The sequence below is a fragment of the Heterodontus francisci genome, chromosome 9 (genome assembly GCF_036365525.1).
Source record: "Heterodontus francisci isolate sHetFra1 chromosome 9, sHetFra1.hap1, whole genome shotgun sequence".
In the NCBI taxonomy this organism is placed as follows: Eukaryota; Metazoa; Chordata; class Chondrichthyes; order Heterodontiformes; family Heterodontidae; genus Heterodontus; species Heterodontus francisci.
The window spans coordinates 118,429,996-118,444,989 of NC_090379.1; positions in this window are offsets into that span (position 1 = coordinate 118,429,996).

The following is a 14,994-nucleotide window of genomic DNA, read 5'->3' on the forward strand; positions in this document are numbered from 1 at the left end:
GTGCTCATTTCTTTGCCTTATAATTGGAAGTGGTGAACAAGGATTCACCAAGGGGGAGCTCAAAACACAGTGTGTTTAAAAATAAAACCCTGTTACAGTAAGACCAGGTGAAGGCTGATAATTTACATAACAACATCCATCGCATTCTCTTCATCAACCTTCTCTGTTACTTCATCAAAAAATTCAATTTGATTAGTCAAACATGATCTGCCTTTTTCAAATCCGTGCTGGCTCTCCCTAATTAATTCAAACCTCTCCAAGTGTCTGTTGATTTTTATCCTGATTATTGTTACTAAAACCTTACCCACCACTGATGTTAAACTAACTGGCCTGTAGTTGCTAGGACAGTCCTTACACCCTTTCTTGAATAAGAGTATCACATTTAAGGGTGGCGCAGTGGTTAGCACCGCAGCCTCACAGCTCCAGTGACCCGGGTTCGATTCTGGGTACTGCCTGTGTGGAGTTTGCAAGTTCTCCCTGTGACCATGTGGGTTTCCACCGGGTGCTCTGGTTTTGTCCCACAGCCAACGACTTGCAGGTTGATAGATAAATTGCCCCTGGTGTAGGTAGGTGGTAGGAGAATGGTGGGGATGTGGTAGGGAATATGGGATTAGTATAAATGGATCATTGTTGGTCAGCACAGACTCAGTGAGCCAAAGTGCCTGTTTCAGTGCTGTATCTCTCTTTGACTCTATTTGCCACACTCTGATCCTCTGGCACCTCTCCCCATATTCAGGGAAGATTATAGCAAGCCCTTCTGCTATCCCCATTTCCTTTAGCAACCTGGGATGCAAGCCATCTAGACTTACCTACCCTCAGTGTAGCCAGCCTTTTTCGTACCTCCCCCTCTCAATTTCTATCCCATCCATTGCCTCTACTCCCTCCACTTCTACTGATATTTTGTCAGATTGCATTTCTTTATTGAACATTGATACAAAGTACTCATTAAGTGTATTATCCTTGTCCTGAGCCTCTAAGCATACTTTACCCTCTTTATCTCTGATAGGCCCCACTCCACATCTTACTACTCAATGTAGAGCTGCAGTGTTTTGAGATAGTGTTTTACAATTGTATTGTGTATTGTGTACACTTGGGGCTGCTGCAGAACACACAGGGAAACTGAAAATAAAACATAATAAAGAAGATTCCATTATTTTCAATAGCCTTCTGCTTCTGTCTCAATCTCTGCCTCACATCTTTTACTAAACTCGGCTACACCTCACTTCAGTCCTGAGAGACATCACGCTCGCTTACTATTTACATGCCAGTAGAAGACATTTGGGTTCCCTTTTGTGTTGACTGCCATTCTATTTTCATGTTCCCTCTTTGCCAGTCTTTTTTTTTCTCTTCACCTCTCCTCTCAGCTTATTGATTGTGGCCCAGTTCTCAGTCGATGAATTCACCTGCATCATACACCCTCTTTTTTTGTTTCATCATAATCTCTACATCTCTCATAATCCAAGAAGCCCTATTCTTGGTTCCCCTACCTTTCACCCTTGTTTGAATGTTTCTAGCCTGTACCTTAAGCATCTCTTCCTTGGAGATAACCCATTATTCCCATACAGCTTTTCCTGCCAGTCTTTGGTTCCATTCTACCCTGGCTAGACCCCTTCTCATTGTGTTGAAATTAGCCCTCTTTCAATCTAAACATTCTACCTTATTTTTTTCCTTGCTTTTCTGTATTACTCGTCTAAACCTTGTGATATGATGATCACTCTTACCCAAGTGCTCCCCCACAGGCCCACTTCATTTCCCAGCACCAGATCCAGCAATGTTTCTTTACTAGTTCGAATGAGAACATACTGATCAAGGAAGTTCTCCGGAACACATTTTAGAAATTCCTCCCCCTCCTTACACTTTACTCTAAAATTATCCCAATCAATACTTGGGTAATTAAAGACGGGTGGCACAGTGGTGCAGTGGTTAGCACTGCAGCCTCACATTAAGCATTAAGGTAGATAAGTCCCCAGGGCCTGATGGGATCTACCCTAGAATACTGAGGGAGGCAAGGGAAGAAATTGCTGGGGCCTTGACAGAAATCTTTGTATCCTCATTGGCTACAGGTGAGGTCCCAGAGGACTGAAGAATAGCCAATGTTGTTCCTTTGTTTAAGAAGGGTGGCAAGGATAATCCAGGAAATTATAGGCCAGTGAGCCTTATGTCAGTGGTAGGGAAATTATTAGAGAGGATTATTCAGGACAGGATTTACTCCCATTTGGAAACAAACAAACTTATTAGCGAGAGACAGCATGGTTTTGTGAAGGGGAGGTTGTGTCTTACTAATTTGATTGAGTTTTTTGAGGAAGTGACGAAGATGATTGATCAAGCAGTGGGTGTTATCTATATGGACTTTAGTAAAGCCTTTGACAAGGTCCCGCATGGCAGACTGGTACAAAAGGTGAAGTCACACGGGATCAGAGTTGAGCTGGCAAGATGGATACAGAACTGGCTCGGTCATAGAAGACAGAGGGTATCAGTGGATGGGTGTTTTTCTGAATGGAGGGATGTGACTAGTGGTGTTCCGCAGGGATCAGTGCTGGGACCTTTGCTGTTTGTAGTATATATAAATGATTTGGAGGAAAATGTAGCTGGTCTGATTAGTACGTTTGCGGACGACACAAAGGTTGGTGGAGTTGCGGATAATGATGAGGATTGTCAGAGGATACAGCAGGATATAGATCGGTTGGAGACTTGGGCGGAGAAATGGCAGATGGAGTTTAATCCAGACAAATGTGAGGTAATGCATTTTGGAAGGTCTAATGCAGGTGGGAGGTATACAGCAAATGGCAGAACCCTTAGGAGTATTGACAGGCAGAGAGATCTCTGTGGACAGGTCCACAGGTCACTGAAAGTGGCAACACAGGTGGATAAGGTAGTCAAGAAGGCATACGACATGCTTGCCTTCACCGGTCGGGGCATAGAGTACAAAAATTGGCAAGTCATGCTGCAGCTGTACAGAACCTTAGTTAGGCCACACTTAGAATATTGCGTGCAATTCTGGTCGCCACACTACCAGAAGGATGTGGAGGCTTTGGAGAGGGTACAGAGGAGGTTTACCAGGATGTTGCCTGGTCTGGAGGGTATTAGCTATGAGGAGAGGTTGGAAAAACTCGGATTGTTTTCACTGGAACGACGGAGGTGGAGGGGTGACATGATAGAGGTTTACAAAGTTATGAGTGGCATGGACAGAGTGGATAGTCAGAAGCTTTTTCCCAGGGTGGAAGAGTCAGTTACTAGGGGACATAGGTTTAAGGTGCGAGGGGCAAAGTTTAGAGGGGATGTGCGAGGCAAGTTTTTTACACAGAGGGTGGTGAGTGGCAGGAACTTGCTGCCAGGGGAGGTAGTGGAAGCAGATACGATAGCGACGTTTAAGAGACATCTTGACAAATATATGAATAGGAAGGGAATAGAGGGATATGGGCCCCGGAAGTGCAGAAGGTGTTAGTTTAGGCAGGCATCAAGATCGGCGCAGGCTTGGAGGGTTGAATGGCCTGTTCCTGTGCTGTACTGTTCTTTGTTCTCACAGCTCCAGCAACCCGGGTTCAATTCTGGGTACTGCCTGTGTGGAGTTTGCAAGTTCTCCCTGTGTCTGCATGGGTTTCCTCCGGGTGCTCCGGTTTCCTCCCACAGCCAAAGACTTGCAGGTTGATAGGTAAATTGGCCATTATAAATTGTCCCTAGTACAGGTAGGTGGTAGGGGAATATCAGGACAGGTGGGGATGTGGTAGGAATATGGGATTAGTGTAGGATTAGTATAAATGGGTGATTAATGGTTGGCACAGACTCGGTGGGCCGAAGGGCCTGTTTCAGTGCTGTATCTCTTAAAAATATAAGACCCCAATATAATCCTATAGTTCTTGCACATCTCTGTGATTTCCCTGCAGATTTGCTCCTCTATCTCTCTCTCTCGCTATTTAGAGGCCTATAGAATACCCCTAGTAATGTGATCATATCCTTTTTACTCCTCAACTCGAACCAAATTGATTCTGTCCTTGCCCCTAATCAGGACTGACAACCCACCTCCCTTTTTTCTGTATTCTATCTTTTCTGAACTCTTTATATCCTTGTATATTAAGCTCGCCACTGGTATCAGACCCACCGGCTGTCCATGTCTCCGCCATAAAGACGCCTGCAAACGTGACATGAAGTCCTGTAACATTGATCACAAGTCTTGGGAGTCAGTTGCCAGTGATCGCCAGAGCTGGCGGGCAGCCATAAAGGCGGGGCTAAAGCGTGGCGAGTCGAAGAGACTTAGCAGTTGGCAGGAAAAAAGACAGAAGCGCAAGGGGAGAGCCAACTGTGTAACAGCCCCGACAAACAAATTTATCTGCAGCACCTGTGGAAGAGTCTGTCACTCTAGAATTGGCCTTTATAGCCACTCCAGGCGCTGCTCCACAAACCACTGACCACCTCCAGGCGCTTACCCATTGTCTCCCGAGACAAGGAGGCCAAAGAAGAAGAAGATATTAAGCACCCAGTCCTCACCATTTGTAAGCCATGTTTCTGTTATTGCCACTGCATCATATCCTCAAATTGCTATTTGTGCTTGTAATTCACCAACCTTATTCACCACATTTTGCACCTTTACACACATGCATTAGTCATAGTCCTTCTCAATCCACTTCCATTGAATGAGGAACTACTCCCTTCTCAAGTACTGTTTAACACTCTCACTCTGACCCTACCTAATACTTTACTATTTCCTACTATTATGGCATCTGTCATATCCAACACTCTGCTGTTCCTCTCCTGTATTGTCTCCTGGTTCCTACACCCCTGCCAAGTTATAGTTTAAACCCTCCCCAATAGCACAACAAATCGCCCTGCAAGGAAATTTGTCCCAGCTCTATTCAGGTGCAGCCCTTCTGGCCTGTACAGGTCCCACCTTCTCCAGAACTGGTCCCAGTGTCCAAGGAATTTAAAGCTCTCCCTCCTGCACCATGTTTCCAGCCACGCATTCATGTGCACTATCCTCCTATTCCTATACTCACTTGTGCGTGGTACTGGGTGTAATCCAGAGATTACTACTTTTATATATATATAAATATATATATATATGTGTGTGTGTGTGTCTATGTTACTGTGTGTGCTTGTGTGTGATTACGTGTGTGTGTGTATGTGTGTTTGTGTGTACGCCTGTGTGTGTCTGTGTGAGTATGTGTGTCTGTCTGTGTGCCTGTGTGTGTGTGTGCTTGGATGCCTGTTTCTGTGTATTGTTTGTCTATGTGAGTGTGCATTGTCTATCTGTGTTTGTCTGTGTCTGTGAGTGTATGTCTGTGTGTGTTTGTGTGTCTGGCTGTGTGCCTGTGTGTGTGTGTGTGTGTGTGAGTATGTGTGTCTGTCTGTGTGCCTATGTATGTGTGCTTGGATGCCTGTTTCTGTGTATTGTTTGTCTTTGTGAGTGTCTGTGTTTGTCTGTGTCTGTGAGTGTATATCTGTGTGTGTTTGTGTGGCGGCGCCTGTCTGTGTCTCTGTGTTTGTGCCTGAGAATTTGTCAGGCCAGGAAAACCTGCACCTTCGTGAACCCCCCACCCCGCCCCACTCGCCAACCCCTCACCAAGGCCTGCCAGACTGACCCTAGTGACCCTGCCTCACTTACCTGAGGTCCAGGGTTCCAGCACTGGGCCTGGGTCCAAGGCCTCTGCAGTACCGACAGTGGCCACCACTCCCAGTGTCGCTGCGATTACTGCTGAGCTGCCGGCCCTGTGATTGGCTGACAAGTCTTAGAGGCAGGATTCCTGTCTTTCAAGGGATGGAGATCCCGGTGTCGAGTTGGTAATTGGCCTAGCACCATAGAATTGCTCCCAGGGGGACTCCAACTGGCCATGGCGGTTCCCCCTGCCCCCCCCGCCTTTTCAGCCCAGCGCTGGGAGCCCTGCTATCGGCACAATATTCAGCCCACGTGCGTGAGAGAGTGTGTGCATGTATGTGTGTCGGAGTGACTGTGTGTGTGTGTGTGTGTGTGTGTGGGAGTGTGTAAGTGAGTGTGTGTGCATGAGTCTGATGTGTGTGTGTCTGAGTGTGTGTGTATGTATGTGTGTCTGAGTGTGTGTGAGTGCGTGTGTGTCTGAGTGTGTCTATGTGAGATCGAGGGGAGATCGCAGGCTGGGGTGAGAGGCTGCGGTGGTGGGAGATCGGGGCGGAGGAGGAGATGACTGGGTGATTTTGGATATGGTGGGGTGGCTGGGTCGATGGTGAGGATGTTGTGTTGTTGAGCTGGTGAAACGCCCCTGCTACGCTTGGCTCATAAGCATTGTGTGACGGTGTGGAATCTGTATGCGTGGAGCTGAGAAACACTAAGGGGCAAAAAAAAACCCCACAGGGTGGGGGTTATATATAGACCCCAAACTGTAGTGGTAATGTTGGGAATGGCATTAAACAGGTAATTAGAGATGCATGTGATAAAGGAACATCTGTAATTATGGGTGAATTTAATCTGCATATAGATTGGACAAATCAAATTAGTCACAATACCGTAAAGGAGGAATTCTTGGAGTGTATACGGGATGGTTTTCTGGACCAATACGTGAGGAACCAACTAGAGAACAGGCCATCCTAGACTGGGTATTGTGTAATGAGAGAGGAATAATTGACAATCTAGTTGTGAGAGACCCCTTGGGGATAAGCGACCATAATATGATAGAATTCTTCATCAAGATGGAGAGTGATGTAGTTGATTCTGAGACGAGGGTCCTGAATCTTAGTAAAGGAAAATATGAAGGTATGAGGCGCGAGTTGGCTATGATGGATTGGGAAACGTTACTTAAAGGGATGACGGTGGATAGGCAATGGCAAACATTTAAAGAGCGCATGGATGAACTGCAACAATTGTTTATCCCTGTCTGGCGCAAAAGTGAAATGGGAAAGGTCGCCAAACCATGGCCCACAAGGGAAATTAGAGATAGCATTAGATCCAAGGAAGAGGCATAAACATTTGCCAGGAAAAACAACAGACCTGAGGATTGGGAGATGTTTATAATTCAGCAAAGGAGGGCCAAGGGATTGATTAAGAAGGTGAAAATAGAGTACGAGAGCAAGCTTGTGGGGAACATGAAAACTGACTGTAAAAGTTTCTATAGGTATGTGAAGAGAAAAAGATTGGTGAAGAAAAATGTAGGTCCCTTACAGTCAGAAACAGGGGAATTTATTATGGGGAACAAAGAAATGGCTGACCAACTAAATGCATGCTTTGGTTCTGTCTTCACAAAGGAGGACACAAATATCATACCAGAAATGTTGGGGAACACAGGGTTTAGTGAGAGAGAGGAACTGAAGGAAATCAGTATTAGTAGAGAAATGGTGTTGGGGAAATTGATGGTATTGAAGGCCGATAAATCCCCAGGGCCTGATGGTATGCATCCCAGAGTACTTAAGGAAGTGGTCCTAGAAATAGTGGATGCATTGGTGGTCATCTTCCAAGATTCTGTAGACTCTGGAACAGTTCCTACAGATTGGAGGGTAGCTAATGTAACCCCACTATTTAAAAAGGGAGGTAGAGAGAAAGCAGGGAATTATAGACCAGTCAGCCTGACGTTGGTAGTGGGGAAAATTCTATAGTCCATTATCAAAGATTTTATAGCAGAGCACTTAGAGAACAGTGGTAGAATCGGGCAGAGTCAGCATGGATTTACGAAAGGGAAATCATGCCTGGCAAATCTACTAGAATTCTTCGAGGATGTAACTAGTAGAGTTGATGAGGGGAGCCAGTGGATGTGGTTTATTTGGACTTTCAGATGGCTTTTGACAAAGTCCCACATAAGAGATTAGCATGTAAAATTAAAGCGCATGGGATTGGTGGTAGTGTATTGCGATGGATAGAAAATTGGTTGGCGGACAGGAAACAAAGAGTAGGAAGAAATGGGTCTTTTTCTGAATGGCAGGCAGTGACTAGTGGGGTACCGCAGGGATCGGTACTGGGACCACAGCTATTCACAATATATATTAATGATTTAGATGAGGGAACTAAATGTAATATCTCCAAATTTGCAGATGACACAAAACTGAGTGGGAGAGTGAGTTGTGAGGAGGATGCAGAGAAGCTTCAGGGTGATTTGGACAAGTTGAGTGAGTGGGCTAATGCATGGCAGATGCAGTATAATGTGGATAAATGTGAGGTTATCCACTGTGGTAGCAAAAACAGGAAGGCAGATTATTATCTGAACGGCTATAAACTGAGAGAGGGGAATATGCAACGAGACCTGGGTGTTCTCGTACACCAGTCGCTGAAGGTAAGCATGCAGGTGCAACAGGTGGTAAAAAAGAAAATGGTATGTTGGCCTTCATAGCGAGAGGATTCGAGTACAGGAGCAGGGATGTCTTGCTGCAATTATACAGGGCCTTGGTGAGGCCACACCTTGAATATTGTGTGCAGTTTTAGTCTCCTTATCTGAGGAAGGATGTTCTTGCTATAGAGGGAGTGCAGCAAAGGTTTACCAGACTGATTCCTGGGATGGCGGGACTGACGTAAGAGGAGAGATTGAGTCGGTTAGGATTATATTCGCTGGAGTTCAGAAGAGTGAGGGGGATCTCATAGAAACCTATAAAATTCTAACAGGACTAGACAGGGTAGATACAGGAAGGATGTTCCCGATGGTGGGGGAGTCCAGAACCAGGGGTAATAGTCTAAGGATACAGAGTAAACCTTTCAGGACTGAGATGAGGAGAAATTTCTTCACCCAGAGAGTGGTGAGCCTGTGGAATTCACTACCACAGAAAGTAGTTGAGGCCAAAATATTGTATGTTTTTAAAAAGGAGTTAGATATAGCTCTTGGGTCTAAAGGGATCAAAGGGTATGGGACAAAAACTGGAACAGGTTACTGAGTTGAATGATCAACCATGATCATAATGAATGGCGGAGCAGGCTTGAAGGGCCGAATGGCCTACTCCTGCTCCTATTTTCTATGTTTCTATGTAATAAAGTCACTCCTGCTGACCTCTCTCTCCTTTTACTGACCAAGTATGCTGAGGTCTGGGAATCTTGGCTTCATCAGTTGGAATTAAATATCCTGTTAAACTGAAGGCACGCAGATTCTTTAAATAGTGTCATTGACCAACTCATCTTCTGACAGCGTATTTTCTGTCCCTCCTCTGACCCATCTCCTGAGAGTGGATTGGTCACTTTCTCCCCTGACCCAGCTCCTGAGAGCGGATTGGTTACTCTCTCCCCCAAGCCGTCTCCTGAGAGCGGATTGGTCACTCTCTCCCACCCACCAACCTGCCTCCTGCCCATCCAGCCTGCACTGCCATTCCATAAGGTCATGGCAGATCTTGGACTTCTACACTTTCTCACCCACGAGACCAAATATCTGTCTATCCCAGCCTTAAATGTATTCAACAATGGAGCATCCACAACCCTCTGGGGTAGAGAATTCCAAAGATTCACAACCCTTTGAATAAAGAAACTTCTCCTCATCTCAGTCCTAAATAATCAGCCCCTTATCCTGAGACTGTGCCCTGGTATTCTAGATTCCCCAGCCAGGGGAAACAACCTTGCAGTGTCTACCTGTCAAGCCCCTTCAGAATTTTATATGTTTCAATGAGATCACCTCTCATTCTTACAAACCCCAGAGAGTATAGGCCCAATTTACTCCACCTGTCATCATAGGACAACCTTCTGGTCCCAGGGATCAATTTAGTGAACCTTCTATGTATTGCCTCCAAGGCAAGTATATCCTTTCTTAAATATGGAGACCAAAACTGCACACAGTACTCCAGTGTGGTCTCACCAAAGCCCTTTACAATTGTAGCAAGATCTCTTTATTCCTGTACTCCAACCTCCTTCCTAATTGCTTGCTGTACCTGCATGTTAACTTTTTGTGTTCCTTGTATCAGTACACCCACGTCTTTCTGAACATCACCATCTACAAGCTTCACACCTTTTAAAAAATATTCTGCTTTTCTATTCTTACTACCAAACTGAATAACCTCACACCTCCCCACATGTGTCTGCGTGGGTTTTCTCCGGGTGCTCCGGTTTCCTCCCACATGCCAAAAGACTTGCAGGTTGGTAGGTAAATTGGCCATTATAAATTGTCACTAGTATAGGTAGGTGGTAGGGAAATATAGGGACAGGTGGAGATGTGGTAGGAATATGGGATTAGTGTAGCATTAGTATAAATGGGTGGTTGATGGTCGGCACAGACTCGGTGGGCCGAAGGGCCTGTTTCAGTGCTGTATCTCTAAACTAAACTATATCCATCTGCCACCTTGTTACCCACTCACTTAACCTGTCTCTATCTCTTTGCAGTCTCTTTGTGTCCTCCTCACAGCTTACATTGCCATCTAACTTTGTATCATCAGCAAACCTGGGCACATTTACTCTCGGTCTCTCCATCTTAGTTATTAATATAGATTGTAAATAGCTGCATCTCCAGCACTGATCCACTAGTCACAGTCTGTCGACTAGAAAATGTTCCATTTATCCCAATGCTCTGCTTCCTGTCCATTAACCAATCCTGCATCCATGCTAATATTTTATCCCCAACAGGCCAGTGAAGATGTGGTCACTTGCTTCACAAGTGGAACATGAGGACCAGCTCGAATGGTGACTGTGGCTAGCCAAGTAAGACCATCGCCCACATACTGAAGTCTTGCCCTGAGAGATCCAGCTGAAGCCATTGAATAAATTGTTAACCTCGACATTGACTATAACTGCTTCTCGAATATCTATGTTACCCCCAACTCTATGAGCCCTTGTCTTCTGAATTCATCTTTTGTGTGGCACCTTAGTGAATGCCTTTTGGAAATCCAATTTACTAAATCTGCTGCTTCCCCTTTAGCCACCCTACTAGTTACAACCTCAGAAATCTTTAATAAACTTGTCAAACACAATTTCCCTTTTGTAAAACCATGTTGACTCTGTCTGATCATACTATGATTTTCTAAGTGCATCGTTAAGACTTCCTTAATAATAGATTCCAACACTTTCCCAACAACTCATTTCAGGCTAACTGGCCTGTAATTCTGTGTTTTCTCTCTCCCTCCTTTCCTGAATTGTGGTGTTACATTTCCTAGCTTCCAATCTGCTGGGAACATTCCAGAATCTAGGGAATTTTGGAAAATCAAAACCAGCGCATTCACTATCTCTTTTACAATCCCAGGATGTAGATCATCAGGTCTTGCGGCTTTGATTTTAGTGCCTTAAATTTTTAAAATACTCTTTCTCTGCTTCTATCAATCACCTGAAGTTTCTCACTCTTATTAGCCCTTTCCTTAACCTCTATTTCTGCTATGTAATGTCTGTCTTCTACTCTGAAGACAGACACAAAATATTTGTTCAATGTCTCGGCCATTTCCTCATTCCCCATGATCATTTCTCCTGTCTCTGCTTCTAAGGGGCCAATGTTTATTTTAGCTCCTTGTAAAAGCTCTTACAATCTGCTTTTATATTTCTGGCTAGTTTACTCTCATTTATTTTTGTTCTTTTTATCAACTTTCTGATTGCCTTTGCTGATTTCTAAAACATTCCCAATCCTCAGGCTCATTACTATTCTTCTCTGTACTAACGCTTTGTCTTTCAGCACACCATTAACATACTGTTTGCCTTTGCTCCATGACCGTCTGGTCAGTTATTCTCTGTGACCTTGTCCCAACAACACCTTCTCTTTTGTTATCTCTTGCCCCAACCCCTGCTTTACTTGCTTAAAATCTTTTACATTTCTAATACTTGTCAGTTCTGATGAAGGGTCACTGACCTGAAACGTTAACTCTGCTTCTCTCTCCACAGATGCTGCCAGATCAGCATTTCTTGTCTTTATTTCAGATTTCCAGCATCTGCAGTATTTTGCTTTTATTATTACTATTCTTTGCAACATTATGCACCTCTACTTTTAATCTAATATTATCCTTAACCTCCTTCGTAAGCCACAGATGATCCTTCTTGCTGAGTTTTTGTTTTTTAATGGAATGTATTTTTGTTGAACATTTTGAATCGTTTCTTTAAATCTTTCCCACTGTTTATTTACCATCATACCTTTTAGTTTATTTAACCAAGCCAGCTTTCCCCTCATACCTAAGTAATTGGCCTTTTTTAAGTTTAAAATTCTTGTTTGGGACTGGAGTATGCCACTTGCAAATTTAATATGGAATTCACTTGTATTATGATCACTTTTTCCAGCAGATCTTTTATGATGAGATTACTTGACAAACCTGCCCTCATAGCATGATACTAGATCTAAAATAGCTTTATCCCCAGTTGGTTCCATAACATATTGTTCCAGGAAATTGCCATAAAAACATTCTACAAATTCATCTTTGCCAATTTGCATGGTCCAGTCTTTATGAAGATTAAAATCCCCCACAATCATTAAATTGACTTTGTTACAAGCTCCAATTATTTCTTGCTAAATGCTCTGTTCAATGGTATAACTACTGTTAGGGAGCCTATAAACTACTCCCACCACCGTTTTCTGACTCTTGCTTTTCCTCATCTCCCATACTGATTCTACGTCTTCATCTTCTGAGCCAAGATCCTTTCTCACTACAGTCCTTTTGTCATCCTTTACTGTCAGAGCTATTCCTCCTCCTTTCCCATTCTGTCTGTCTTTTCAAAATTTTGTGTACCTTGGAGTATTTATTTCACTACCTTGGTCACCTTGTAACCATGTCTCTGTGATGACAATTAGATCTAAACCATTTATCTCTATTTGTGCCACTAGTTCATCTACCTTTTTGCAAATGCTTCGCACATTCAGATAATGAGCCTTTAATTTTATTTTTACTACCACTATTTGCATGTACCTTATTCACTGATGCACTATTACCATTAAACTCTCTGTCCCCTCCTGTCCCACTCTGCTTGACTTTATGCAAATCACTACATGGCTCTATTGTCTCGACTTTTTTCTTTAGATTTCTAAATCCCCCTTCACGTGAACCCCCACTGCCACCCCTCTTTTAGTTCAAAGCTCTATCTATAGCCCCAGTTAGATGATTCACCAGGACACTGATCCCAACCCAGTTTAAATGGAGCCCATCCCAGTGGAATAGCTCCTTTTTCTCGAGAACTGATGCCAGTGCCCCATGAATCAAAATACCCCTTCTTCGCATAACACTCTTTGAGCCACGTGTTTAATTCTCTAATCTGCTTGACCCTATGCCAATTGGTGCATGGCTCAGGTAACAATCCAGAGATTATTACCTTTGATGTTCTGCATTTTAATTTGGATCCTAACTCCTCAAACTCTCTCAGCTGAATCTCATTCCTAGTTCTGCCTACATTGTTGGTTCCTACGTGGACCACGACAACTGTATCCTCCCCCTCCCATTCTAAGTTCATCTCCAACCGGGAGGATATGTCCTTAACCCTTGGCACAGGGCAGGCAGCACAACTTTAGAGCTCCCGGTTGTGGCTGCAGAGAACAGTATCTATCCCCCTGACTATCACATTTCTCTTGGCTCCCTACACTTGAATGGCATCCTGCACCATGGTACTATGGTCAGTTTGCCTATCCATCTTGCAGTCCTTGTTCTCATCCACACAGGTAGAAAGAATCTCATACCTGTTGTTTAAAATTGAGATCTGAGGCTCCTCCATCACTACATGCCAAACTCGCAATCACACCCTCCTGTCCCTGACTATTGACCAACTCTAAAGTTCTACATAACCGAAGAGGTGTGACTGCCTCCTGGAACAAAGTGTCTAGGTAATTCTCCCCCTCCCTGATGCCCCTCAATGTTTGCAGCTCAGACTCCAGCTCAGCAACTCTGAGCCGAACTTTCTTGAGCCGCAGACACTTAACACAGATATAATTGTCCGGGATTGCAGTACTTTCCAGAAGCTCCCACATGTTGCAGTTAACAGCACACCACCTGCCCTGCCATGTCTGTCTAACCTTATTTATTTATTTGATTACTTCACTAAATTAGTAAACAGTTAGCTAAAGTAATAGCAAGTTACAGTCTCCTAGCTAGGACGAACAAAAGAAGAACTCTCACCAGCTACTGGCAGTAAAACAAAAATAAAAAGCAGCACCTCCTTCCCCCTTGTAGTATAATGTGGTTTAGTGGACATTGGGTTGTTATTGGGTTAAGTATGCTAATAATGCTGTATACTTCATCACAGGAAGTGATGCAACACCACATGTGCGGATGCCTCATGTACCAGCTGGGAAGCTGTAAACCATGGCAGTAAGACATGTTTAATAATGCTCCTTTTTCTTTCAACCCAACTGACTGTTCAGATACTCGGTACGAGACTAACAGTAAGCAGAATGTCATATGGTGGCAACAGTAAAACGGGAATGATGGAAAAGTCCCTATCTTTACTGGAAAGCATAGAAGTTATAGGCCTGAATCAAGCTGAGGCATGGCCAAATTGGTATTGGAGATTTACCAGGCACCGCACTGCGTCAGGTCTAGCTATGAAACTGAGCAATGAACAGGTCAGTGTGCTGTTGTATGCGATGGGTGACCATGCAGATGATAATTCTCGTAACACAAAGTATTGACGAGGAGAAAGCCATATATGACAAAGTAATCAAAGCACCCGATGCGTATTTTAATTTGATCAAGAATATCACGCCAAATTTAACAAATGCACCCAGCAGCAAGGGGAAAATGTTGATGCATTTATAAACGGCTTATACAAACTTGCTGAAGACTGTGAGAATGGCGGCTTGAAAGACGAGCTGATCAGGAACAGAGTTGTTGTTGGAGTGTTGGTTGATGCCTTGTCTGATCACTTGCAGTCAAGAGATGATCTAACCCCAACAAAAGCAATCCAGCTGATCAGACAAGCGGAGGTAAGGAAACAAAACCCGATCTGTGGTCTGAGGTGACAGGGAGAGACCCGTCGCGAGGGCAGCCGACTCGGTTGAGTATGTTAGGCATAAGAAAGGGAAAGATGGGGACAAAAAGCAAGGGAGACAGGAGGAGCGTCTAGCGGCAGCTCAGGCTAACTAACTGCAGTAGGTGTGGCCGAGAGAGACACAGGCGGGAAAACTGCCCCGCCAAAGAGGCTGAATGCCATTCCTAGGAAGATGGGACCCTTCCAGG